The 25760-nt window shown below is 43.5% G+C and overlaps 1 protein-coding gene across 1 annotated transcript in view; it reads right to left on the reverse strand.

Moving 5' to 3' along the window:
* The window catches only part of LOC126163131 (galactoside alpha-(1,2)-fucosyltransferase 2-like), a 362444-nt gene that overhangs the window by 294284 nt on the left and 42400 nt on the right, over window positions 1-25760 (reverse strand). The window lies entirely within an intron of this gene.

Genomic DNA, 25760 nt, shown 5'->3' on the forward strand with positions numbered 1-25760 from the left:
ACTTCTTATCCCAAGTACGACTTACGCTATATGGGGTACGTATTGGGTAACCAGATGCCTTAATCGTACGAAAGGTAAATATTTGAAGGAGGTTGAAAATTCATTTTAAGAAAAGATTTTTTTTATTTGTATGGAAGCTGTTTGACAGTTTAAAACTAAAGATTCAGTGCACGCAAAATAAACTGTGCTATTTTATATTACTCTACGAAATACAGTAATCTACTCTTAAGGGGTACGACTTGAGCACCACAACAAAACACTGACGCCCCCCACTTTGCAGAAAGGGAATGCACAACAAGCACAAACTCTTACGGGAATCGGCGAGATGCCATGAGTAGTGAGGCAGGGGCACTACGTTGGTAGTGTGTGGTATAAGATGAGAATTAGGGGCTGACGGGAGGCGTGCTAGGGTAGTCCGCGTGGTCCGGAGGGCGCAGTGGTCAACGCATTTGCTTAGCAACCAGGAGACCTGGGCTCGAATCCTAGTCCGCCACAACTTTTCAACCTGCCCCATTGATGTAAGTCAGAGCTCACTGGTAGCTAATGTCTTTAATTCCTCCGCGTCTCGATAGTATCATCTACATGAATAAAGATAGAAACCGGGTGGATTTTAACTTAAGCGCCACAAAAAAAAGTTTACCTTAACGTCACGTATAAACTGTCACGTTGTTGCTGCTGGTAGAGACCTCGCTTATTCATTACGCAATGCACGTCGAAGGAAGATTGGGATAAAACAGCAACAAAAGGCGTCATGCGTTCCCCGTCAGTAGGTGCAATCAACACACACCAAAAAAAGTTTTGCATCACCTCGGTTCCGAGAGTTCCGGAAAAAAAAATGGTTCAAATGGCTCTGAGCACTATGGGACTTAACATCTATGGTCATCAGTCCCCTAGAACTTAGAACTACTTAAACCTAACTAACCTAAGGACATCACACAACACCCAGTCATCACGAGGCAGAGAAAATCCCTGACCCCGCCGGGAATTGAACCCGGGAGCCCGGGCATGGAAAGCGAGAACGCTACCGCACAACCACGAGCTGCGGACAGTTCCGGAACCTGTGCAGAAAATTGGAATATACATCAACATATATATCGTTTCTACCCTTTTTATTTGCTCATGAAAACCACAAATTGCATATTGTACCACCATACAGCGAGGCCTTCAGAGGTGGTGGTCCAGATTGCTGTACACACCGGTACCTCTAATACCCAGTAGCATGTCCTCTTGCACTGAAGCACGCCTGTACTCGTCGTGGCATACTACCCGCAACTTTATCAACGCACTGTTGGTCCAGATTGCCGCATTCTTCAACGGCGATTCGACGTAGATCCCTCAAGTGGTTGGTGAGTCACGTCGTCCATAAACAGCTCTTTTCAATCTATCCCAGACATGTTCTATAGGGATCTTGTCTGGAGAACATGCTGGCCAACGATGTCGTTATCCTGAAGGAAGTCATTCACAAGATGTGTACGAAGGGGGCGCGAACTGTCGTCCATGAAGACGAATGCCTCTTCAATATGCTGCCGATATGGTTGCACTATCGGTTGGAAGATAGCATTCACGTATCGTACAGCCGTTACAGCGCCTTCCAAGACCACCAGCGGTGTACGTCAGCTCCACGTAATGCCACCCCAAAACAGCAGGGAACCTCCACCTTACTGTTCTCGCTGGGCAGTGTGTCTAAGGCGTTCAGCCTGACCGAGTTGCCCCAAACACATCTCCGACGATTGTCTGGTTGAAGGCATATGCGACACTCATTTGTGAAGAGAACGTGATGGCAATCCTAAGCGGTCCATTCGGCACGTTGTTGGGCCCATCTGTAACGCGTTGCAAGGTGTTGTGGCTGCAAAGATGGACCTCGCCATAGACGACGGGAGTGAAGTTGCGCATCAGGCACCCTATTGTGCACAGTTTGAGTCGTAACACGACATCCTGTGGCTGCACGAAAAGCATTATTCAACATGGTGGCGTTGCTGTCAGGGTTCCTCCGAGCCATAATCCGTAGGTAGCAGACATCCACTGCAGTAGTAGCCATTGGGCGGCCTGAGTGAGGCATGTCATCGACAGTTCCTGTCTCTTTGTATCTCCTCCATGTCCGAATAACGTCGCTTTGGTTCACTCCGAGACGCCTGGACACTTCCCTTGTTGAGAGCTCTTCCTGGCACAAAGTAACAATGCGGACGCCATCGAACAACGGTACTGACCGTCTAGGCATGGTTGAACTACAGACAACACGAGCCGTGTACCTCCTTGCCGGTGGAATGACTGGAACTGATCGGCTGTCAGACACCCTCCGTCTAATGGGCGCTGCTCACGCGTGGTTGTTTACATCTTTGGGCGGGTTTAGTGACATCTCTGAACAGTCAAAGGAACCAGGGTGATGCAAAACTTTTTTTGATGTGTGTAGTTACGTGATTTCTGACAGTATACTGCACTTCCTATCGCAAACATGCAGAACAAGTTTGACTGTCGGCTGTATATCCGGACAGTTATTAGTGGGCTGTAATAACCTGTGTGTACAACCTTCGCCCTCATGACGGCTTGATCTTTGCTAGGGACACATGCGACGAGGTGTCCGAATGTCTGTGGCGGAATGACAGCTCATTCTTCCACGGTAGCCGAATCAGAGAGGGTAATGTTGGACGTTGGGTTTTGAAGCGAAGTCAAGCTCGTCGCAAAGGTGTTTCATTGGGTTCAAGTCGGGGCTCGGCACAGGGCAGCCGTCATACTCAAAGCTTCACATCGGATTTCCGTATGGAATAGCGTAATTCATCACTCATACCACTCGTTTCCAGCCACCAGCTGTCCACTGACGTCGATCTTTACACCACCTCAAGCGTCACTCAGAAATGTGTGAGTTATGACGAGCCGCTCGATCATTGTACCCCGTTCTTTTTAACTCCTCTACGCACATTCATTGTGCTAGCTGCACTGCTGTTATCACATTTCAACTCGTGAGTGATTCCTTCCGCTGATTTCACGCGATCTCTTTACAACCACCGTCGCAACGGTTGGTGGTCTCTGCCGTCAGTACGTGAGGTCTACGTGGTTCAGGTCTTACTGCTTCTCCACTGACAACACAATACCATGTCACCTTTTACACTCGTGACGTCTAGTGGTCGATTCCTCATTACATACGGGTGTCCGGGTACTTTTGATTAGATAGTGTATGTTCGTCGTGCGTTTGTTGTTGGACACACTGAACATTTGTGACGGGTAGATGAGAACTTTCATAGTAAACGTATACCAAGGCTGTATTTAAAAGAAATAGCCTTGTAAAATACGATGTTTCTTTCGAAAACAAAGTCCTAATTATAATCCTGCGCCAGAGTTAAAGTTTACCCAACACCTTTCGGAATATATTCTTCGTTAGATCACAAATACACTCGTGTTCAGAAAAAAATAGAACACCTTGAACGACTAGAGATACAATATTCATATTCACATGTAATGTACATTAGTATGTTCCGCAGAAATGACTAGCATTTGAATCATATCGGCCCACGGGTTGAAGGTCAACATCGATATCACGGCGCAATACCATTCACCGGTAAAGTGTGCCTGCGCCTCTCGTTGTCGCTGTAAACCTAAGGCAATGATTCAGGGTAACTTGAGCAGAGGTGCAGGATGCCTCGCAGACATATACGCGAACCGTACCGTCGAACGTCGAATCAGTGAGTTTGGAAGAGGGCGCATCAAATGTTCAAATGTGTGTGAAAAATCTTATGGGACTTAACTGCTAAGGTCATCAGTTCCTAAGCTTACACTCCTTTTTTCTTTTTTTTTTTTTTTTTTTTTGTCATCAGTCTACTGACTGGTTTGATGCGGCCCGCCACGAATTCCTTTCCTTGCGCTAACCTCTTCATCTCAGAGTAGCACTTGCATCCTCCGTCCTCAATTATTTGCTTGACGTATTCCACTCTCTGTCTTCCTCTACAGTTTTTGCCCTCTACAGCTCCCTCTAGTACCATGGAAGTCATTCCCTCATGTCTTAGCAGATGTCCTATCATCCTGTCCCTTCTCCTTATCAGTGTTTTCCACATATTCCTTTCCTCTCCGATTCTGCGTAGAACCTCCTCATTCCTTACCTTATCAGTCCACCTAATTTTCAACATTCGTCTATAGCACCACATCTCAAATGCTTCGATTCTCTTCTGTTCCGGTTTTCCCACAGTCCATGTTTCACTACCATACAATGCTGTACTCCAGACGTACATCCTCAGAAATTTCTTCCTCAAATTAAGGCCAGTATTTGATATTAGTAGACTTCTCTTGGCCAGAAATGCCTTTTTTGCCATAGCGAGTCTGCTTTTGATGTCCTCCTTGCTCCGTCCGTCATTGGTTATTTTACTGCCTACGTAGCAGAATTCCTTAACTTCATTGACTTCGTGACCATCAATCCTGATGTTAAGTTTCTCGCTGTTCTCATTTCTACTACTTCTCATTACCTTCTTCTTTCGCTTACACTCTACTTAACCTAAATTATCCTAAAAGCACACACCCACGCCCGAGGGAGGACACGAAACTCCGCCGGGACCAGCTGCACAGTCCATGAATGCAGCGCCTCAGACCGCTCGGCTAATCCCGCGGAGGGCGCATCATTGGACGATGTGGTGCATCCGTCCGGGAAATTGCTGCTTCGGCTGGTATGGAATGTTTCGGCAGCGGAGCGGGTGTGTGCAGAATGGTTCACGGAAGGCCGTAGAACACTGCGAGATGGGTCAGGTCGCACCATCCAGACCACGCTCAGAGAAGATAGACACCTCATCCGAATGGCACTTGTAACATTATGTGATTGCCTTATCATTTTAAATCATTCACTAATCGAGCAGTCGCTCGGCAACAGCTACAGTTAGCAAAATAATGTTGCGAGAATGTAAAAGGTGAACGACCTGTGACGTAACTTGTTTATTGTCGAAGCGCCGTCAGAGATGCAGTGAGTTATTGACTGTGAAAACCGCGGCGCGAAAAACGGACAGAAGAAGAACACTTTTACACATTTTTTTTTTTTTTTTTTTTTTTGAGGTACGAGATATTCTCGATGAGCAGTTACTCATTCTTCTCTTGTCTCCTGTAACTTGTCTCGGACGCGCATGTCTTGCCGCCGTATTATTATTGTTAAAATTAATATTGTTCTAGTGTAAAGTAAATGTGTAATACTAAAAGTGCCTAGCAGTAGATTTATTGTGCGACGTGTATGTGAAAACGTCAAAGGAATTGTTTTCATTAAGAGAAGTGCCAGTCAAAACGGCATCCATGTTAAATCCTTCATTGCAGTGTAAGTTCGTCTATTAATTGCCATAAATTCAGAGTTAAATGGAACTGGTGTATGGACTATTCATTTACTATAGAATCTATGTCTCATTTCTTCATGAAATTATTTAATTTTCTATATGTTTCTGCCAAATAGAGAGTTCACAGTCACGAATTCCTTCGTCGAGTTCGGACGGAAGTTGCATGCGGCGAAATATTTTCTCCGCGCCATATTCTACTGGTAAATGCATGATAAACTACGGTCCCTTAGGAAATTCATGTTGAGCTATCCAAAATAATTATATTTTGAATAGGCATTTACTCTCCTCTGCAATGCAACTTCCGACTGATCAGACGATCCAACAAGAAACAGCCGCACACGGTCGGCGTTCGCAAATATGTTTCCACCGCTGATTATAGCTATATGGTACAGCACAAAAGTAACATATTGTTATAATTAGCGACTACGAACGGGGACATTTGTAACTGTATGTTTATGTATACACATTACGTAAACATATCGTTACACACTGCGGGACAGATCTGTGTCATCCTCGGCTCTAGTGGAACAGTGGAACACATCGTACACTATCATTGTTGACAATCCGTCGACGTTTATTAAGGCAAGGGTTACGTGCGCGTCGTCCACTTCTCCGCCTACCTTTGGCGAATATGTGGAAACATGCTGGACGGCAATGGTGTTTGGACTGACGTCACTTGGGACAGGAATGGCATCGGGTAGTGTTTTCAGACGAATCCAGGTTCTGTTTGTCTGAAAGTGATGGTCGCATTTCGATTCGCCACAGACGGGGGGAGCGGCATCCCATTGACAGCACAAGACATACAGCGTCAACTCGAGGCCTTACGGTGTGGGGTGCTGTTGGGTACAACCACAAACCACAGTTGGTGTCTGTCCAGGGCACTGTCACAAGTGTGACCTACGTGAATGACATCCTGTGACCCGTAGTGATACCCTTACTGCACAACACCCCAGATGTCATCATTTTTCAGCATGGCAAGGCACGATCATATGTTGCTGCATGAACACGTGACTTCATGGTGTCACAAAACTCAGCCTTTTTTCCTGGCCCGCCAGGTCACCAGTCTTGTCACCAGTCGAAAATTTGTGGGATACAGTGGAACGACGGGTGCGTCAGTGGACCGAATCTCAACCACTACAGATGAACTTTGCAACCAGGTGAATGCAGCATGGATGAGTGTACCACAGGACACAATTTGCGCAAAAAAAAAAAAAAAGAACGAGCCAATGCCATCACGCATGGAGCAAGTTATCAGGGTCCATGGTGGACCATGTGTCTACTAGGCAACAGGACACATGCCGAACCAAGGTGACTGAAATGCTAATCATTTCTGCAGGACATACTAATATACACGTCCTGTAAATATGGATCTCTAGTCGTTTAAGGTGTTCTATTTTTTTCTGAACATGTATGTAGCAACACAGTGTCTTGTCAAACTGTATAGCCAAGGCTTCATTGGTCTATCACTTTAGATCGTGGAAGTACTAAAACTTTCTTTGCGAGTACCTAAAGTGATTTATTTATGACCCCAAAGAATGAAAGAATTTTACAGCAGAGTTAACCTGGTGCTAGGTTCACCCGTCCAGTTGGGCAACGTTTTTTATTCTTTCTTCGAGCACAACGGCACATTACTCTCACGAAATTTGACAGCTGTGCTTCATACGCACACTATGTGATCAAAAGTATCCAGACATCTGGCTGAAAATGACTTACAAGTTCGTGGCGGCCTCCATCGGTAATGCTGGAATTCAATATGGTGTTGACCCACCCTTAGCCTTGATGACAGCTTCCACTCTCGCAGGTATACGTTCAGTAAGGTGCTGGAAGGTTTCTTGGGGAATGGTAGTCCACATTGTTCACGGAGTGCTGCACTGAGGAGAGGTATCGATGTCGGTCAGTGAGGCCTGGCACAACGTCGGCCTTCCAAAACATTCCAAAGGTGTTCTATAGGATTCAGGGCAGGACTCTGTGCATGCCAGTCCATTACAGGGATGTTACTGTCGTGTAACCAATCCGCCACAGGCCGTGCATTATGAACAGGTGCCCGAACGTGTTGAAAGATGCAATCGCCATGCCCGAATTGCTCTTCAGCAGCGGGAAGCAAGAAGATGCTTAAAAAATCAACGTAGGCCTATGTTGTCATAGTGCCGCGAAAAACAACAAGGGGTGCAAGCCCCCTCCATGAAAAACACGACCACACCATAACACCACCACCTCCGAATTTTACTGTTGGCACTACACACGCTGGCAAATGACGTTCACCGATCATTCGCTATAGCCACACCCTACCATCGGATCGCCACATTGTGTACCGTGATTCATCACTGCACACAACGTTTTTCCACTGTTCAATGGTCCAATGTTTACGCTCCTTGCACCAAGCGAGGCGTCGTTTGGCATTTACCGGCGTGATGTGTGGCTTACGAGCAGCCGCTCCACCATGAAATCCAAGTTTCCTCACCTCCCGGCTAACTGTCGTAGTACTTGCAGTGAATCCTGGTGCGGTTTGGAATTCCTGTGTGATGGTCTGGATATATGTCTGCCTATTACACACTACGACCCTCTTCAACGTGTTCGGCCTGTACGCTTTTGTGCTGTACGTGTCCCTTCATGTTTCCACTTCACTATCACATCGGGAACAGTGAACCTAGGGATGTTTAGGAGTGTGGAAATCTCGCGTACAGACCTATGACACAAGTGACACACAAATCATCTGACCGTGTTCGAAGTCCGTGAGTTCCGCGGAGTGCGCCATTCTGCTCTCTCACGATGTCTAATGACTACTGAGGTCGCTGATATGGAGTACGTGGCAGTAGGTGGTAGCACAATGCACCTAATATGAAAAACGTATGTTTTTGGGGTGTATCTGTCCCATGTAGGTGACTGTTGAGCCTGTTGGGCGTCTACTGAGTTCTAGCGCCATGATTGTGTTTCCGATGCCTAGTAGTGAGAAGGAAGAGAGGGCAAACCGAGGACAACACAGCCGAGCCGAGCTCAACGTCCGTCTCTATCGGACGGACGGGCCACCATCAGAAGTATCCTAAACCTGGCTCCAAGCGATGTTGCTGAATATGGCCCTCCTCCAACCTATCGATTCCATATTCACATTGCAGTCGTGGGATTCCAGAGAACGGGAATGGCGACATCGGGAAACAATAAACAGCACTCTAGTTGGGTCCATATCTGCAACTGTCGAATTTCGACACGTGCTGGTGGACGATTTCCTTCTTAAACGAAACGTAACCAGATCTTCTTACAAAGAAGGCGATTTCAGGATTAGAAACCAGTTTCCTTATACACAGAATGTAGATCACGTTTCTAGTGCATCCGATGACGAAAGGAACTTGGTAACGTTGAAGCCTCCACATACAGTTACGTCCATTGTGATGCTGTACACAGAATCAGGATGCATCTGAAAAGGCGGCGTGGTTCCAGTCCTGTTGGCGTTGGGCGTACCACTGTCGGTGCGCCTCTGTCTCTCACTCACTCTCTCTCTCTCTTTCTCTCTCTCTCTCTCTCTCTCTCTCTCTTTATGTCTATCTCTCTCTGCTGCCACGTCAAGAGCAGATGCAGGAATGGTCGCTTTGCTGCCAGTCAGTGGTTTATCAGACGTCCTCGCACTGTGCGTACGGCTTCCTGACTCCAGGTTAAGTGACAACCGCGCACAGGCAAGAAAACAATGCGTGTCCACTCTGGCGCTAGTCGAGTGCGGCTGTTCAGATACTGCAAAAGGTGTTAAGTTGTCCTCCTCTCGCCCCCTCCCCTCCCCGACCTCATCGATTTCATACTCGCACGAAGGTCCTGGGATATCGATTAATCCGAGCAATGCCGCTGAATGATCACAGAATTTTCGATAAGCAACTAACCTGTCGCTCTCGAATTCCGAAAAGCGCTGGTGGACGATTTACTTTCTCGCTCGAGGCTTAACACAGTATTCTCACAAACAACGTTAGAATGCGATTTGTGAATGAGAAACGTTGCAAAGCCATATGAAATGGATCGAGCATGCGAGGATAGCGGTAAGCAAGGCGAATGGTCAACTTCGGTTTACTGTGAGAATTTAGGGACATTGTTGTTCTTATTTAAAGGAGACGACATGCTGAAGAGTCGGGCATCCATACCAGGTCTGATTAAACGAAGACATCGAAACAACTGAGAGATGGGCCAGTACATTTGTTACCGGTAGGTGCTACGAAGATGCAAATTCAATTGGAATTCCCTAGAGGGAAAGCGGCATTCTTTTTGAGGAACGCTTTTGAGAAAATTTAGAGAACCGGAACCTGAAGCTGACTGCACAACGTTTATAGTTCCGCCAGCATAAATTTCGCGTACGAGAAATTAGGGTTCATATGGAGCATTCGACAATGTGAAATGGTGCAAGACGTTCGAAATTCTGAGGAAAATAGTGGTAAGTTGCAGGCAAAGACGGGTAATACACAATACGTACGAGAGCCAAGATTCAACAGTAAGGCTGAAAGACCAAGAACGAAGTGCTCAGATTAACAAGGGTGTAAGATGGGGATGTAGTCTTTCGCCCTACTCTTCAATCTATACGTCGGAGAAGCTGACGAAAATAAAAGAGAGATCAAGAGTGGAACTGAAATTCAAGATGAAAGGATATCAATGACAAGAGACGCTGATGATATTGCTATCCTCAGTGAAAGTGAAGAAGAATTACAGGGTCTGTTGAATGGAATGAAAACTCTAATGAGTAAAGAATATGGATTGAGGGTAAATCGAAGAAAGACGAAAGTGATGAGAAGTAGCAGAAATGAGAACAGCAAGAAACTTAACATCCGGATTGGTGATCACAAAGTAGATCAAGTTACAGAATTCTGCTACCTATGCAGCAAAATAACCCTGATGTACGAAGCAAGGAGGACATAAAAAGCAGTCTAGCACTGACAAAGAAGGCATCCCAGGACTTTGGGAAAACCAGAATATAAGAGAATCGAAGCATTTTGGATGTAATGCTACAGAATAATTTTGAATATTAGGTGGGAGGATAAGGTAAGGAATGAGGATGTTCCCCGCAGAACAGGAGAGGAAAAGAGTAATACATGGAAAACACTGACAAGAAGAAGTGACTGGATGGTAGAACATCTGTTGAAACATCACGGAATGACTTCCATGGTACAAGAGTGAGCGTGAAGGGTAAAAACTGTAGAGGAAGAAAACAGGAATACATCCAGCAAATAATTAAGCGCGTAGCTTGCCAGTTCTACTCTCTACATGAAGAGGCTGTCACAGGAGAGGACATCATGGGGGGCCACACCAAACCAATCAGAAAACTGTTGACTCAAAATGAAAAAACAAACGGCGGCTTATAGATAGCCGCTTTTCTCTCGCTCAGTTTGCGTGTGGAACAGGAAAGGAAATGACTGGTATTGGTACAGGGTGTAAGTAGGCTGTTTAGGTTTTTATATTGGTAACGCCACGTAGCGCACTGTATGAAAATCACTGGATGTGCTGTGTGCAGTCTGTGGCTGGTTTGCATTGTTGTCTGCCATTGTAGTGTTGGGCTGTTGGCTGTTAACAGCGCGTAGCGTTGCGCAGTTGAAGGTGAGCCGCCAGCAGCGGTGGATGTGGGGAAGTGAGATGGCGGATTTTTGAGAGCGGATGATCAGGACGTATGTCCATCAGAAACAGTACATTTGTAAGAATGGATGTCATGAACTGCTATATATATTATGACTTTTGAACACTATTAAGGTAAATACATTGTTTGTTCTGTATCAAAATCTTTCATTTGCTAACTATGCCTGACAGTAGTTAGTGCCTTCAGTAGTTTGAATCTTTTATTTAGCTGGCAGTAGTGGCGCTCGCTCTATTGCAGTACAAGTAACGAAGATTTTTGTGAGGTAAGTGATTTACGAAACGTATAGGTTAATGTTAGTCAGGGCCATTCTTTTGTAGGGATTTTTGAAAGTCAGATTGCGTTGCGCTAAAAAATATTGTGTGTCAGTTTAGTGTTGATCAGAATAAGTAAAGAGAAAACTGTCTGAGTACGTTCAGTTCTGCTCAGCTGTTTGAAAATCAAATAATGTAAGAGGTTTATCAGCACAGTCATTCATTAATTTTTCTAAGTGGACGTTTCATATGTCGACCCTTAGCCAAGGATACCTCACTGGAATCTTCTGATTTTTTCTTGTAGTTTGTGTAATTAGTGTAGCTATTGTTTATTGCTAGCGCGTAATTATAGAGAGAATTTACTTTGTAGTTGTAGTTTTTCATTGTTGTACAGTAAAACAGTTGTGGCATGCATGTAGATTTGCACCAAGTATTTCGCAGCTGTGCTTGCAATTAACTAGATATTATTTTCAGTTCTACGTTAATGTGTTCTCTTATTTTTGCTCTTCAAATTGTGATTTTCTGTGTTATCGTGTGAAATATTGTGACAATTATGGCGTGTGAAAAACGTAATAATAGGCTCCAAAGTAAACTAAGAAATGACAGTGAAGACGAAAGCAGTGTGTTAGCGCCACCGTGTAATGAATTAACTAACGTTCAAAGTAGTAATTTGGTAATTGTGCATAGGGAAATGGAGCGCGCTGCAAATAATGGTGTAGACAGTGAAACAATTAGCGAACAGGGAAGCATTATCGATCGATCGGTCGGCAACAGCTCGCCTCAGGAATCCGAAATGACAGGACACAATCTTGCAAATACTGTAGATTCAGGTTTTGCGTCCTCACCGTTTTCTCAAATAAGTCAAGACACATTTTCTGCTTTTCAAAATGCGAATATTGCCGGTTCAAATGCACTGCCGAATAGTACTGAGGAACATGTTCAGACACCAGTGCATTGTTATTACAGTTAATGCAACAAATGGGACAAAGGCTACAAAAGTTAGACACAACACTTTAACAAAAGCAGAAACAAATGGAACAAAATCAGAGACAAACACAGCACATCCAGTGATTTTCATACAGAGCGCTACGTGGCGTTACCAATATAAAAACCTAAACAGCCCACTTACAAGGGTAACCTCCGTCACGCAACGTACGGTGGCTTGCGAAATACGTACGTAGATACAGATCACCTGACTCCTGCTTCCTTTGCGAAGTTGCTTTGAAACATGAATCATTTACACACACAAGAGCGTAGTACACTTCACGCCAATACAACGTTTGTTTCATGCCGCTTTCAAAGTATCGCAGTTTTGATGGCTGCGCTACCACCGTAGCTGTATTCAAAAAGCTGACCCGTACGCAGACACTGAACGCTGGTTACAACTATGGTGGCTGACCATGCAATAAGATGCTGCGTTTGTGTCAAAAGTGACTGTCGAATTAAATGAACCTTGGTTTAAACTCGAAGCCTAAACACTGTGGATCGGTCGCTACCGACGAGGAAGGAGCGAAGCTTCCCACACCCATACCCCATCCCACAGAGAGTTCTATTCAGTGTCACAAGCCCCTTCCACACGAGTCATGTTAGCAACCACCACTACTGAGCTGTAACAGATGAGAAAAACAAACTATCACATTATCCACGAAGTCTCTTCCTTGCCTACACGCAACCGATAAATTTAGAAAAATGTTTTCACCCAGAATAAAATAAAACCGACTCGGTAGCTGTGATGTACAGCCAAGAAACTGATTATAATTTCAGAGAAAGAGCTTCAAAACTGAGCAATTCAACAACGCGTTGGTCCACTTCTGCCCTTTGTGCAAGCTCCACCTTCTCCTAAAGGACATAGTGAAACATTCTGTCCAACTGGCGCTTGAGATCTTCAGAATCCCTTCAGCTGGTTGGGGGGCCAATACTCATAATGGTCCAAATTTTCTCAACTGGGGAGAGACCCGGCGCCCTTGCTGGCCAATGGCAAGCACGAAGACAAGCAGGAGAATCTCTCGACGTTTGCAGGCGGGCAGTTTGAGACGTGGGACTTAAAGAAAGCAGGAAAGGTGACTGACTGCAGCTGTGTAAGCGATGAGGCAGGCAGCCAAGAGTTGTTCTCACGTAACAGGATGGCAACTCACATTAGAGGTAGCTTGAGCGCCGACCTACAGACTAACCAATCCGCCTAACGTCCGATCATCGGTACATCGATGGAATATTTTTAGGCAAGGGACAGCACTACGTCTTCAGAAAAACACCCAAGGTCGAAGGAAACACTAGAACCAAGGTAGACCTCCCAAAAACATATGCGCTGTACAATTCAATAGACTGTTGAACTACATGCCTTGTTGGACAGCATCAACACTACGAGGAAAGGTACACTGCTGGAAAAGTACGCTAACCTCCAGGGCAGGTAACTGGGGCGTTAGCGGCCACAAGGCAGAAAATACCGTTCGTTGCACTTCACCAATAAGAATAATACTAAATCAAAACTAACACCAAAGAGTAGAAGGCGGCTAATAGCTTCCACCAACCTGACAGACTCCACTTGTTGCGGTTGGTCTCACCGACCCTGGTAGCAGCAACACACAAACAACAGTGAGATATCAAACAGTGGAGGTTTCAGTACTGGACATGGTTCACTCAACTTCAAACGTCCTGGGTTTGGTCATCAGCTACAGCCCCTCGGTCTAAAACTGCCTGCACGCCGCCAGCGGTCCCGGCCTGCCCTGGCACTGGAGGAGGAGGAGATTAGTGTTTAACGTCCCGTCGACAACGAGGTCATTAGAGACGGAGCGCAAGCTCGGGTGAGGGAAGGATGGGGAAGGAAATCGGCCGTGCCCTTTCAAAGGAATCATCCCGGCATTTGCCTGAAGCGATTTAGGGAAATCACGGAAAACCTAAATCAGGATGGCCGGAGACGGGATTGAACCGTCGTCCTCCCGAATGCGAGTCCAGTGTGCTAACCACTGCGCCACCTCGCTCGGTCCTGGCACTGCAGTCCTCCTCTCTGCTCCGTCCGAAGCCGAACTCATGTCCGTTCGCAACTCCTCACCAAATCCAGTACGCAGACAGCATTAAAATAACTGCACATTCAAAACCACAAGAAACACACGGAGCCGGGAAAACAATTCGACCAACAACTCACAATACTAAAATCAGTCGCTTAAAACAACACGGACGAATTATAAGTCGACACAAACATAGAGAAGCCAGAAGTGGAAGGAAGACTAAATGCACGTCGTCCGCTTCGACGACCGACCGAACGACCAACCAACGGTCGTCCCCACTCAGGCGCGGGAAAGATGCCAGTATAAATCGTCGACTAACAACTTATTGCAATGAGGTCACTTCACACACACACACACACACAAGTGAAAGTTGCACTATTCGAATATCACGGGCTACTCAACTAAAATTCCCTGAATCTGGTCCCTGACGTGGTCGTGCACTCTCCCGACCACATCCTTCCGTCGGACAGTGGCTGTGTGTCGCCAGCGGTCGGGCGAGTACTGGCTGTCCGAGCCTCACTGCTGCTCCGTCCCAACTCAACTTACTCGACGCACGACAACCCGGAAATACTAGAGGCCGCTCCAAAGATGGTACCACAGTACGCACTATCGATAAGCGCTGGTGCTGCCACTCACTGACAGACAAGGCGAGTAGACGTAGTGGCGCCAGTGAACACACTAAAGCCCGGTCCACACGCAACCATCTGTCTGCGCAGACATCGGCGCAGATGTCTGTACATGCAAAAGATCGCTGCAAATGTGATGTGTTCACACGACACGAACCCCAATCTACTACTCGCCCGCCATCTGTCGGTGTAGAAAAGAAATATCAGTGGCAAACGATTACGCTCACCGTAAACGTCAAAAATTTAATTCAGTTATTTTGAAATATAGAAATGTAGGAAGTTCTATTGTGGTCTGTGTTCGCAGCTTGTATTGCAAAAAACATTCAGACCAACCGCAGGAAACAGAGAAAGTGGTCAAAATGGTGTAGACAGTGGCTGCTAAAGGGAAAGCAGTTTTCTCACGTACATTTAGTGCGAGAGTTGCAGGGCGAACCTGTTTTGTTTTACATTACTTCGTGTTCCATTTCCTGGCACATTGACACTCCAATTTCATCTTCAATTGTACTCCTGCTTGGTCTTGGCGTTTCTTGATCACTAAGAAAGCCAAGCAGATCAAAATACCATAACATTGGCTGGTATACTTGATCTACTCTTACACCAGATCTTCTAGATTTCTGAACTATGGATAACTCTTTTCGGTAAACAGTTCGCTGACAGACTTAATTTACTTGACTTGTCTTCATGAATCATCCTTCAGGAGAGCGTAAATAGCTTCAAATGTGTTGGGTATTATTTTACTCGACGCTTGTTTCGATATTGCAGTTGAAAATTCCAAATCCTTGTAGCTCCTTCCTGTTGCTAGGAATCTTAATGTTACCGCCAGCCGTTCATGAGGAGAAATTGCCCTTCTCATACAAGTATTTTTTCTCATAATATGAGGGGTTACAAGCTTTAAGAGATAATTATAAGTTTCGACATCCATCTGCAAATAATTTCGCCAGTTTGCAACGAATTTTTTTTTTAATTACCGTTTCTCTGTTTGCCGAGGCGTCAACTGCCCGCAATATTTCAATTAGAGCATTGTATGCTGCTGTCTTTTTGTCTCGGTCACTATATTCTTTACTTTTAATCTTCCACAAACATGGGTGGTTTCTGTATATTTCAATGAATTCACTTACAAACTCTCGAGAACAGTGACGAGTATCAGCCATTTTAATGCCCTGTACGCACAAATACAAACACTAGACTGAGCAAACAGCTGTTTCGCGCCAGATTTGCGGCGATCTCCTGTACACACGCTCCAACTTGTCTGTGCAGATGTGGTTTGAACCCACAGATTTGAGAGGTTTCGCTCAAACCTCCAACTCCAACTTCCAGGTTTACACACACCTCAGATTGGTGCAAATCTTCTGTCCACATGCAACGATCTGTGTGCGCAGATGTGATGTGCGCAGACATTTGCGCAGACAGATTGTTGCGTGTGGACGGGCCTTTAGAAAACGAGACGCCACTATCGCTATTACAAGACGCCAAACTATGAACGGCATCAACGCGATCCGCACACGGCCCACAGTTCTCATATTATCGTTAGCCCAGGATGGCTTGCCATGAAGGCTGTCAAAACAGCTGGTAGAATATCGTCGGCACGCAGCTGTTTTCTAATGGTGCCTCAGGTTACAACTAAAAAGGGGTCCTGCTATGAATAGAAATGGCATCCCAGACCTCCACTTCTGGTTGTCGGGCCATATTTGATCACGTCGTTCCTTCCTGTGCACAGTTAGGATGGATGCGACCGTACAGGTGACGTGATGTTTTCTTCGTCGGTTTCTTAAGTAACTAGTGTTCTCATATTAAATAACTATCAAATATCACCCACTCCATCTGGCCAGCTCGTACAGCGATTGTATAAGACTATTTTTGTATAAAATAGTCTTGGTTGCAAAATTATTTCCTGTTATGGGAACTCGGATCGGTTAAGTTAGGATAGAGCGCCGCCACACTGTATTCAGAAATACTAATCACCATTCCACATCTCCAAACAATATTCTGTACGTAAAGCGACTTGGTTGTACCTATGCAGCATACTAAATGTTTCTCTATTTCCTTTTCTATGTCAGTCATTCGATTCCGGTACAAACTATCTAAGAACATTCGTCTCATACAAAACCACTGTGCATTAAGAAAAGGTTAAAGTTTCATCTGCAGTCATCGGCGTAGCTTCGTACTCGGCGTAAACCAGCTGTTTTCCTTCTGTCCAAAAGTGACCCAGTATCTCTGTCACAATGTCAACACTATTCATGCTTCCCTCACCTCTGTTTGTTCAAATGGTTCAAAAGGCTCTGAGCACTATGGGACTTAAAAAAGACATCTGAGGTCATCAGTCCCCTAGAACTTAGAACTACTTAAACCTAACTAACCTAAGGACATCACACACATCCATGCCCGAGGCAGGATTCGAACCTGCGATCGTAGCGGTCGCACGGTTCCAGACTGACGCGCCTAGAACCGCTCGGCCACATCGGTCGGCCCCCTGTTTGTCTCTGTTTTCTTTCTCCCATCTCATCTATTAAACTTATCCTATTATTTCTCACCATTTCCTTGACCAGTCAACTGCTCCACATTTGTTTCCATCTTTATTGTTACAATGGATTTCTTTTTGACGACATTGCTCACATTCTAGTATTATTTAACAAAGTATTATTTAGATTGACATTTCTGGAATACCACACATTTATTATTATTATTATTATTATTATTATTATTATTACTATTATTATGTACTACTCATGAACTGTAATTTAAACTCATATGGATCGTCCATTCAAATAAAATCACGATTTTTGACTAAAGGCGGTTTATCTTTTATTTTACGGAAGTAATAGTGTCACGGAAGCATCAGTGATAGCAATGGACAAAATTAAGTCCCTGAAGTGTTTGATTAGATATAACAAATTACCTGAAGGCCCTCATCTTACCGGCTGAAATAATACGGAAACAAGTATACAAACAGCTAAACGAACGAGAGTTTTGTCCCTTCAAATTCACTTCTAAATCTGCTTAGGGGAAAATTTCAATTTGACAGCATGTTTCAAACAACTCCCCAGTTTTATTTCTCATATGATGCCATTGTATTTCCACAGGTACAGAAAAATTCATAGAACACCGAATTAATAAACTAATCTGTTATTTTCAGATGTATCAGCTACAGTCACTGCAAAACAAAATCATGTTTCAATTGACGATGGAACGATAAAAGCTAATCCTTACTCACACCGTCTGCGTCAATACAATAACCGTGCGTTGTAGTTGGGGACAGAAAACAGAATTTGTTAGTACCAAAGAGACGGCCATAAAGTAAGACAACACTTTACATTTTCCTTTTACAACATATTAAGCAAGCAGCTCCGCCTCCGAAGGCAGAAAAAGATGGTTACGTAACAGAAAGCTGCAATCACCGCTCGTACCCTACTACCGCTTTTCGCGCATAAAAAACGAAGTAGCCTTAATGGCTGGTACTTTTACCGCAATTACAGTTACTGGAACACACAGATTTTATCCGGTAAATAGCTACTACAACTTTTATGTTAGTAATCATTACCGTAATTTTTTCCTACTGACCAAAGTAATTGCATTCGCTCTGCCCAAAAAAGCAATACTCCATGACTGTCGTAATTTCTGCTAGTTATAGCCTTTGTGCTGCAGACAAAACATTGCATTTGCTAGTGTCTTGATGCAGACTACACAGGAATATCTGTGGTATAACTCACTAAATTACAGTAACAATACGACATTTGAAAATAACTTCTTCTGTTGACCGTTGAAGATTCTGTGTGATTCATTTTCGGATGATAATGTCTGAATAGAAAGGAAAAGTTTTTGCAAAGATAAGAATCACATTTTGTCAGGAAGAAAAAAATTAAGTTTCGTTCCTCAGTAACAAGATAGAGTTAAACAAATAATGTTCGTTTTCCAAGGCCAATCTTTTTATGAGTGTTTATAACTATCACTAAACTGTCTGGTACTATTGTTGCTATGTATCCACGTGCAACCACAAAACAAAATATTACTACAGCACGACGATCGTGTTTATACTTATTCGCAGATAAAAAATTGTCCCATCGAGGAGACTCCACGATGAATAAAGTAGCGCTATAGCCACGTTCTACATTAACTACCAGAAAATCTGCAAACAGGTGCTCATAAGGCGGAGAGATGTAGAGTTCCGTTGTGTTGTACGATGACTTAGTAGAAATTCTTAAAAAATCAGCTACTCACGTTTACAACGTGCTACTACAACACACGCGCGACGGAGTAGTTTACAATTTCCGTCCCACGATTGGTCGATGACTTGCAGCAACATGTAGAAAAAGACGCAACCAATTTTCGTGCGCTCCGTATGGTAGCATGCTGTCACGGAAACTATACCTGCAGGGAGAAGCACACAAGATCAGTCTCGCACCAAGCACACTTTGTGGCCACTGTCAAGTTATTGAGGTGATACAGCACACACTTTTCTGTGCAAACGGCAAAACGCCGTACGGAACTGAATGAGGAAGAAACTGGCGCCCACAAACCGACACCACATACCACTGAAATAACGCATATCTTAAAGCCGAGTTCACGACATTTCCGAGGGACAAGTGTAACAGCTGCATTTGATTGATCGGACACTTTGTATATTTTTTGCTCATCACTGTCCACCCAGATATGAAAGATCTTTTGTTATACCTCTCACTGTCACTATGACAAATTATGAATAGACTCCAGCACCAGTATAAATTTCACAATTAATCAAGTGCTGTTTTATCTAGCCAACAAGTGTGAGGATTTCCAGATAGAAGCGATAGATAACATTGTACTGGAATTTATAAAATCAAAATATTCAAGTTAGTGAGGAAGATGTATGAGACTGGAGGCATACCATGAGACTTTAGGAAAAATATCATCCACATAATCGCGGACATTACAAGGGCTATGAGAGAATTATCGCACAACGATTCATCCATCCAGGCTGCTGACAAGAGTGTACAGAAGAATCAAAAAGAAAACTGAGAAGGTATTAGAAAACGATCATTTTGGCTTTCGGCAAGGTTAAGGTGCCAGAAAGGCAGTTCTCACATTCCGCTTGAAAATGGAAGCAAGACGTAGGAAAACCCAAGAACCTTCGTTGGACATGGCGACATAGAACAAGCGTTCGACTGTGAAAAATGGTGCGAGATGTTCGAATTTCTGAGAAAAATAGTAATAAGTTACAGGGAAAGACGGGTAACATACAATATGTACTAGAACCAAGAGGCAATAAGGCTGGAAGACCCAAGAACAAACTACTCCGATTAATATTGTTGTAAGACAGAGGTGCAGTATTTGGCCCCTACTCTTCAACCTATACGTCGAAGTAGTAATTGTTGTTGTTGTTGTGGTCTTCAGTCCTGAGACTGGTTTGATGCAGCTCTCCATGCTACTCTATCCTGTGCAAGCTTCTTCATCTCCCAGTACCTACTGCAACCTGCTTAGTGTATTCATCTCTTGGTCTCCCCCTACGATTTTTACCCTCCACGCTGCCCTCCAATACTAAATTGGTGATCCCTTGATGCCTCAGAACATGTCCTACCAACCGATCCCTTCTTCTGGTCAAGTTGTGCCACAAACTTCTCTTCTCTTTATATCCTCTCTACTTCGACCATCATCAGTTATTTTGCTCCCCAAATAGCAAAACTCCTTTACTACTTTAAGTGTCTCATTTCCTAATCTAATACCCTCAGCATCACCGAAGTAGTAATAACGCGAATGAAAGAAAGGTTCAAGATTGGGATTAAAATTCAAGCTGCATGTAGTTGTTGCTTGCTTGCACGCTGGAGGGGTTTCGTTAGATTTATGTGTGCTTACATGGAAAGTAATATTCGTATCTTCGTTGTGACCAAATACGAAACTATCGATTGTTGTGGAATAATTAAAGTTTTTGCTAATCAAACTGTCCAAGGAAAAGAAAGGTCTGAATAAAGTTTGTCAGTGTGTGAGTCGTCAATTTTCAGAATATAGTAAATTAAAAGTTTTTATTTATTCCTTTCATTTTTTACACGTTTATGGCTTGTAGACTAAATCCCTCCTGATCATTTTAATTTATATAAAAAAAGAAAAAAGGAGAATAGTTGCCTCATTAATTGTGACCCTGCATTGTAATTTGCATAGATTTCAATATTTCTTTTGAATTATTTTAGCATGTTGCTAGATTCAGAATATTAATGCAGTAGCAGCGGCAAGACGAGGTATGGTGTCTCTTGCGTGCCCCCGAGCATTACAGTATAATTGCTAGGAGATGACTGAGAATATTTTAAAAATCGTAGTCAGATACAAGAGAACTGGTTTTTCATAATTTATAGGAAGACTAATTAATTTCTCGTTTCTTGTTCTCTAACAGAATATCGACATGTCCGATAGTAGGAAGTTCCACAAAATGTTTGAATACTGACATGTTAGAAAGAGAGTCTTCATAATACATGTTTTACGGCTACAAATTAGATGTTATGATAACGCTAATAAAGGTTCACTAGAAATTTTTACAGAAAAACTATAGAAACGATAATATTGTTAGAGATAGAACTTCACACATTTCCGCACGTCTGTAGCCATAATATAATAATTTTTGATAATAAAACTTTTCCCAGGCTAATAATAGTAATAATAATAATATTTGATAGTAAAACTTTCAGGTTACAGAAGAAAATTGTAAGTTGGGTGGACTGACAAGGTAAGGTCCGAGGTGGTTCTCTGCAGAATCGGCGAGGAAAGGAATGTATGGAACACACTGAGAGGAAGAAGGGACAGGATGAAAGAACTTGTGTTAAGGCATCAGTCAAGAACTCCGTGGTACTTGAGGGAACAGTAGAGGGTAAAACCCGCAGGGGAAGACTGAGATCAGAATGTTGGTGTTGTGGTCTTCAGTCCTGGGACTGGTTTGAAGCAGCTCTCCATGCTACTCTATCCTGTGCAAACTTCTTCACCTCCCAGTACCTACTGCAAACTACATCCTTCTGAATCTGCTTAGTGTATTCATCTCTTGGTCTCCACCTACGATTTTTACCCTCCACGCTGCCCTCCAATACTAAATTGGTGATCCCTTGATGCCTCAGAACATGTCCTACCAACCGATCCCTTCTTCTGGTCAGGTTGTGCCACAAACTTCTCTTCTCCCCAATCCTATTCAATACTTCCTCATTAATTCCTCCTGCCACCGAACTTCACTAATTCCCACTATATCTAACTTTAACCTATCCATTTCCCTTTTTAAATTTTCTAACCTACCTGCCCGATTAAGGGATCTGACATTCCACGCTCCGATCCGTAGAACGCCAGTTTTCTTTCTCCTGATAACGACATCCTCTTGAGTAGTCCCCGCCCGGAGATCCGAATGGGGGACTATTTTACCTCCGGAATATTTTACCCAAGAGGACGCCATCATCATTTAATCATACAGTAAAGCTGCATGCCCTCGGGAAAAATTACGGCCGTAGTTTCCCCTTGCTTTCAGCCGTTCGCAGTACCAGCACAGAAAGGCCGTTTTGGTTATTGTTACAAGGCCAGATCAGTCAATCATCCAGACTGTTGCCCTTGCAACTACTGAAAAGGCTGCTGCCCCTCTTCAGGAACCACACGTTTGTCTGGCCTCTCAACAGATACCCCTCCGTTGTGGTTGTACCTACGGTACGGCTATCTGTATCGCTGAGGCACGCCAGCCTCCCCACCAACGGCAAGGTCCATGGTTCATGGGGGGGGGGGGGGGGGGGCAGAATATATCATCAGAATATATCCAACAAATAATTGAGGACGTAGGGTGTAAGTGCTACTCTAAGTTGAAGAGATTGGCACGAGTGAGTAATGGCAGCATCAATTAGAAGAATGAAGACCAAACAATGTATTAGAAAATTATCAGTTTTTAACTAGATGTGTCATACATGAATATTAGGTACATTTATACAAATAACTTATCATTATTAAATTAAAAACATGTTTTAGGCAAAATTTGTGTTTCATTTAAATACCAGACATTATTTGTTGGCTAATCAATCCGTCTCATCTCTCTCCACCCCCATCGCCCAAATGTCATTTTTCCCACCATACAGATACCATATCTAAATCATTCTCTTATTGGTTTTGACTTCGGATGACTTTACTAAACAGTAAGTGACAACCATCATCTGCAATTAATCTAAGAGAGCTGGTCAGATTGTCCCTTAAATCGTTAATATAAATTAGGAACAGCAGAGGACGTATAACACTTCTTTGAGGAACATCAGATGTCACTCATGTTTTACTCGGCGAATTTTCGTCAAAAACACTACGAGCTGTGACTTTTCTGAAAGGAAATCACGAATCCAGTCGCACAACTGAGACGATACTACGTAGCAGTGCAGTCTGATTAGAAATCGCCTGTGGGTAACGGTGACAAAAGCATTCTGGAAATCGAGATATATGGGATCAAAACTATACTCCCTCCCCATGTGCGTCTATTCAGTGAGACACTCGCCCTTGACTTCATTCTTACGAATGACAATGCGCGACCGAGTGGCACAGCGCAGGTGGAGCAGCTCTTGGAACTAGAGGATATTCGACGAATGGACCGTCCATTCCTCTCGATTTAAATCCCATTGAGAACGTGTGTGATGCGTTGGAGCACATCCACATGCACCGATGATCATCCAGCAGTTGCCATCCACGCTGTTACAGGAATCGAACCCCCTACCACAAGAACTGCTTACCAACCTTGTGGTCAGCGTGGGAGCACGTTGCAGAGCATACATATCGTTCGTGGTGACGACACACCCTATTAGGAGCCATTTCCCGCCTTTTGTAATGTACAGGGGACTATCATGAATCATGGTATCATCAATGTAATGATTGTCTTTGAACAAAGTGTCATTTATGATGGTCTCATTGCGTACTTCTTTCAGTTACCCTAATCACGCGAAAGTTTCTTTCGTTCTTAAGTTTCGCACATCAGTGTAGCTGTCAGAACTTTGTAAGGTTTTATTTTTCATAAATCTGAAGAATCTAGGACCAATTTCTGATCATTTGCAACTGAGGCTGGTAAAATAAATGCACACATTTTTTAAATACACTCCTGGAAATTGAAATAAGAACACCGTGAATTCATTGTCCCAGGAAGGGGAAACTTTATTGACACATTCCTGGGGTCAGATACATCACATGATCACACTGACAGCTGTGAGGACGGGGCTTGAGTCGTGCTTGGGTAGCTCAGTTGGTAGAGCACTTGCCCGCAAAAGGCAAAGGTTCCGAGTTCGAGTCTCGGTCCGGCACACAGTTTTAATCTGCCAGGAAGTTTCATATCAGCGCACACTCCGCTGCAGAGTGAAAAATCTCATTCTGGAATGTGTCATCTGTCATCGAAATTCGATTTAGTAATCAGTGAGGTTTGCAGAATCAAAAAGAGTGGAAAGAAATTGAAGTCTTGAAAACTTTGTTAATATGTGGGTCCGCAGCATCCAAAAACAAATTTTGTGGGGAAAAAAGAGTATTGTCCATAGTAGGCTGCACAATTATATCCTTTATTCGTTGTGCGATTGCCCAATTTCAACATTAATCACTTACAAAAGAATACATCAACATGAGCGAGTAGTACATTAAATACATACTCCGTGGGAAACAATTAAGCATAACCACCATTGTGTTGTAATTTAATAGGAACAGTCTTCTTACTTACTCATAAGCACAATACAATTTGTCATACGCTATGTGGCATAAGATCGAAGAGTAATTTCATACGTGAAATAATCCTCCTACGTTACAATATAAGAACAAAAGAAGTATTTACAGGTGTACAGAAAGCATTATACACATTTAGCTTATTCGACTATGCTGATGGGGCGTTCAAAAAGTCTCTCCGCAGTGCCGTATGATTGTTAGCCGCGCGTGCCGTATGCTGCAGTGAATATACCGAAATGAAACTCAGTGAAGTACAAGTTATTAATTTATTGAATATTCATTTTTACTGACATAAGCGAAACAGTGGAATGTTGGGAGAGTCCACTTGAAGGGAAGTAACTCAGACAGGCGAACAGTCATGCGACGCGAGCGGCTAACAATTCACACGGGACTGCGGAGAGACTTTTTGAACACCCCGTATATCTATACTACCAATGGTATATGTATTACATTTTAGAGAGACTGTTTGACAGTATCCCTGTCTCATCCTTGGCAAAAACTAAGATTATATAAGTTATATTATCGACACACTATGTGGCTCATGTAACTGTTTGCACTTATAGTCCTTTGGCAAATACGTAGTTGGATTAAATATTCTTTTATAAGGTATACTTTCATGTACACCACTTTGACGTCGTAACACATGATTTATTAATCTATTCTGACGTTATAGCAAATGTTTCATGTAATCTGTTTTTGTATTAAGATAAATCTGCATCTAACGGCAAACCAGCAAAGCTTGTAATAATCGAAGATATATACGTTATCGATAGTCATCTCAGTTATCTTTGAATGTATCTTTGCTGGGAATAAGAACAGTTGATTTCAGGCTCAATCTGTATGTGGAAGTGTTGTGGTTCACGCATGATGACACGTGGTTATATGGTTCTAGGACGATGTTTTCGTTCCTAAATTCTAAAGCAGATGCATTACTTCCCGTGTGGCTTGATATAAGGAATGAATTTTCGTATAAGTAACGACATATCACTTACAACATATTGCATAATGCTAACGTACACTGAGGTGACAAAAGTAGTGGGATACCTTCTAATATCGTCTCGTACAGGGTGTTTCAAAAATGACCGGTATATTTGAAACGGCAATAAAAACTAAACGAGCAGCGATAGAAATACACCGTTTGTTGCAATATGATTGGGACAACAGTACATTTTCAGGCAGACAAACTTCCGAAATTACAGTAGTTACAATTTTCAACAACAGATGGTGCTGCGGTCTGGGAAACTCTATAGTACGATATTTTCCACATATCCACCATGCGTAGCAATAATATGGCGTAGTCTCTGAATGAAATTACCCGA

Source organism: Schistocerca cancellata, chromosome 2 (assembly GCF_023864275.1).
Source record: "Schistocerca cancellata isolate TAMUIC-IGC-003103 chromosome 2, iqSchCanc2.1, whole genome shotgun sequence".
Taxonomy (NCBI): domain Eukaryota; kingdom Metazoa; phylum Arthropoda; class Insecta; order Orthoptera; family Acrididae; genus Schistocerca; species Schistocerca cancellata.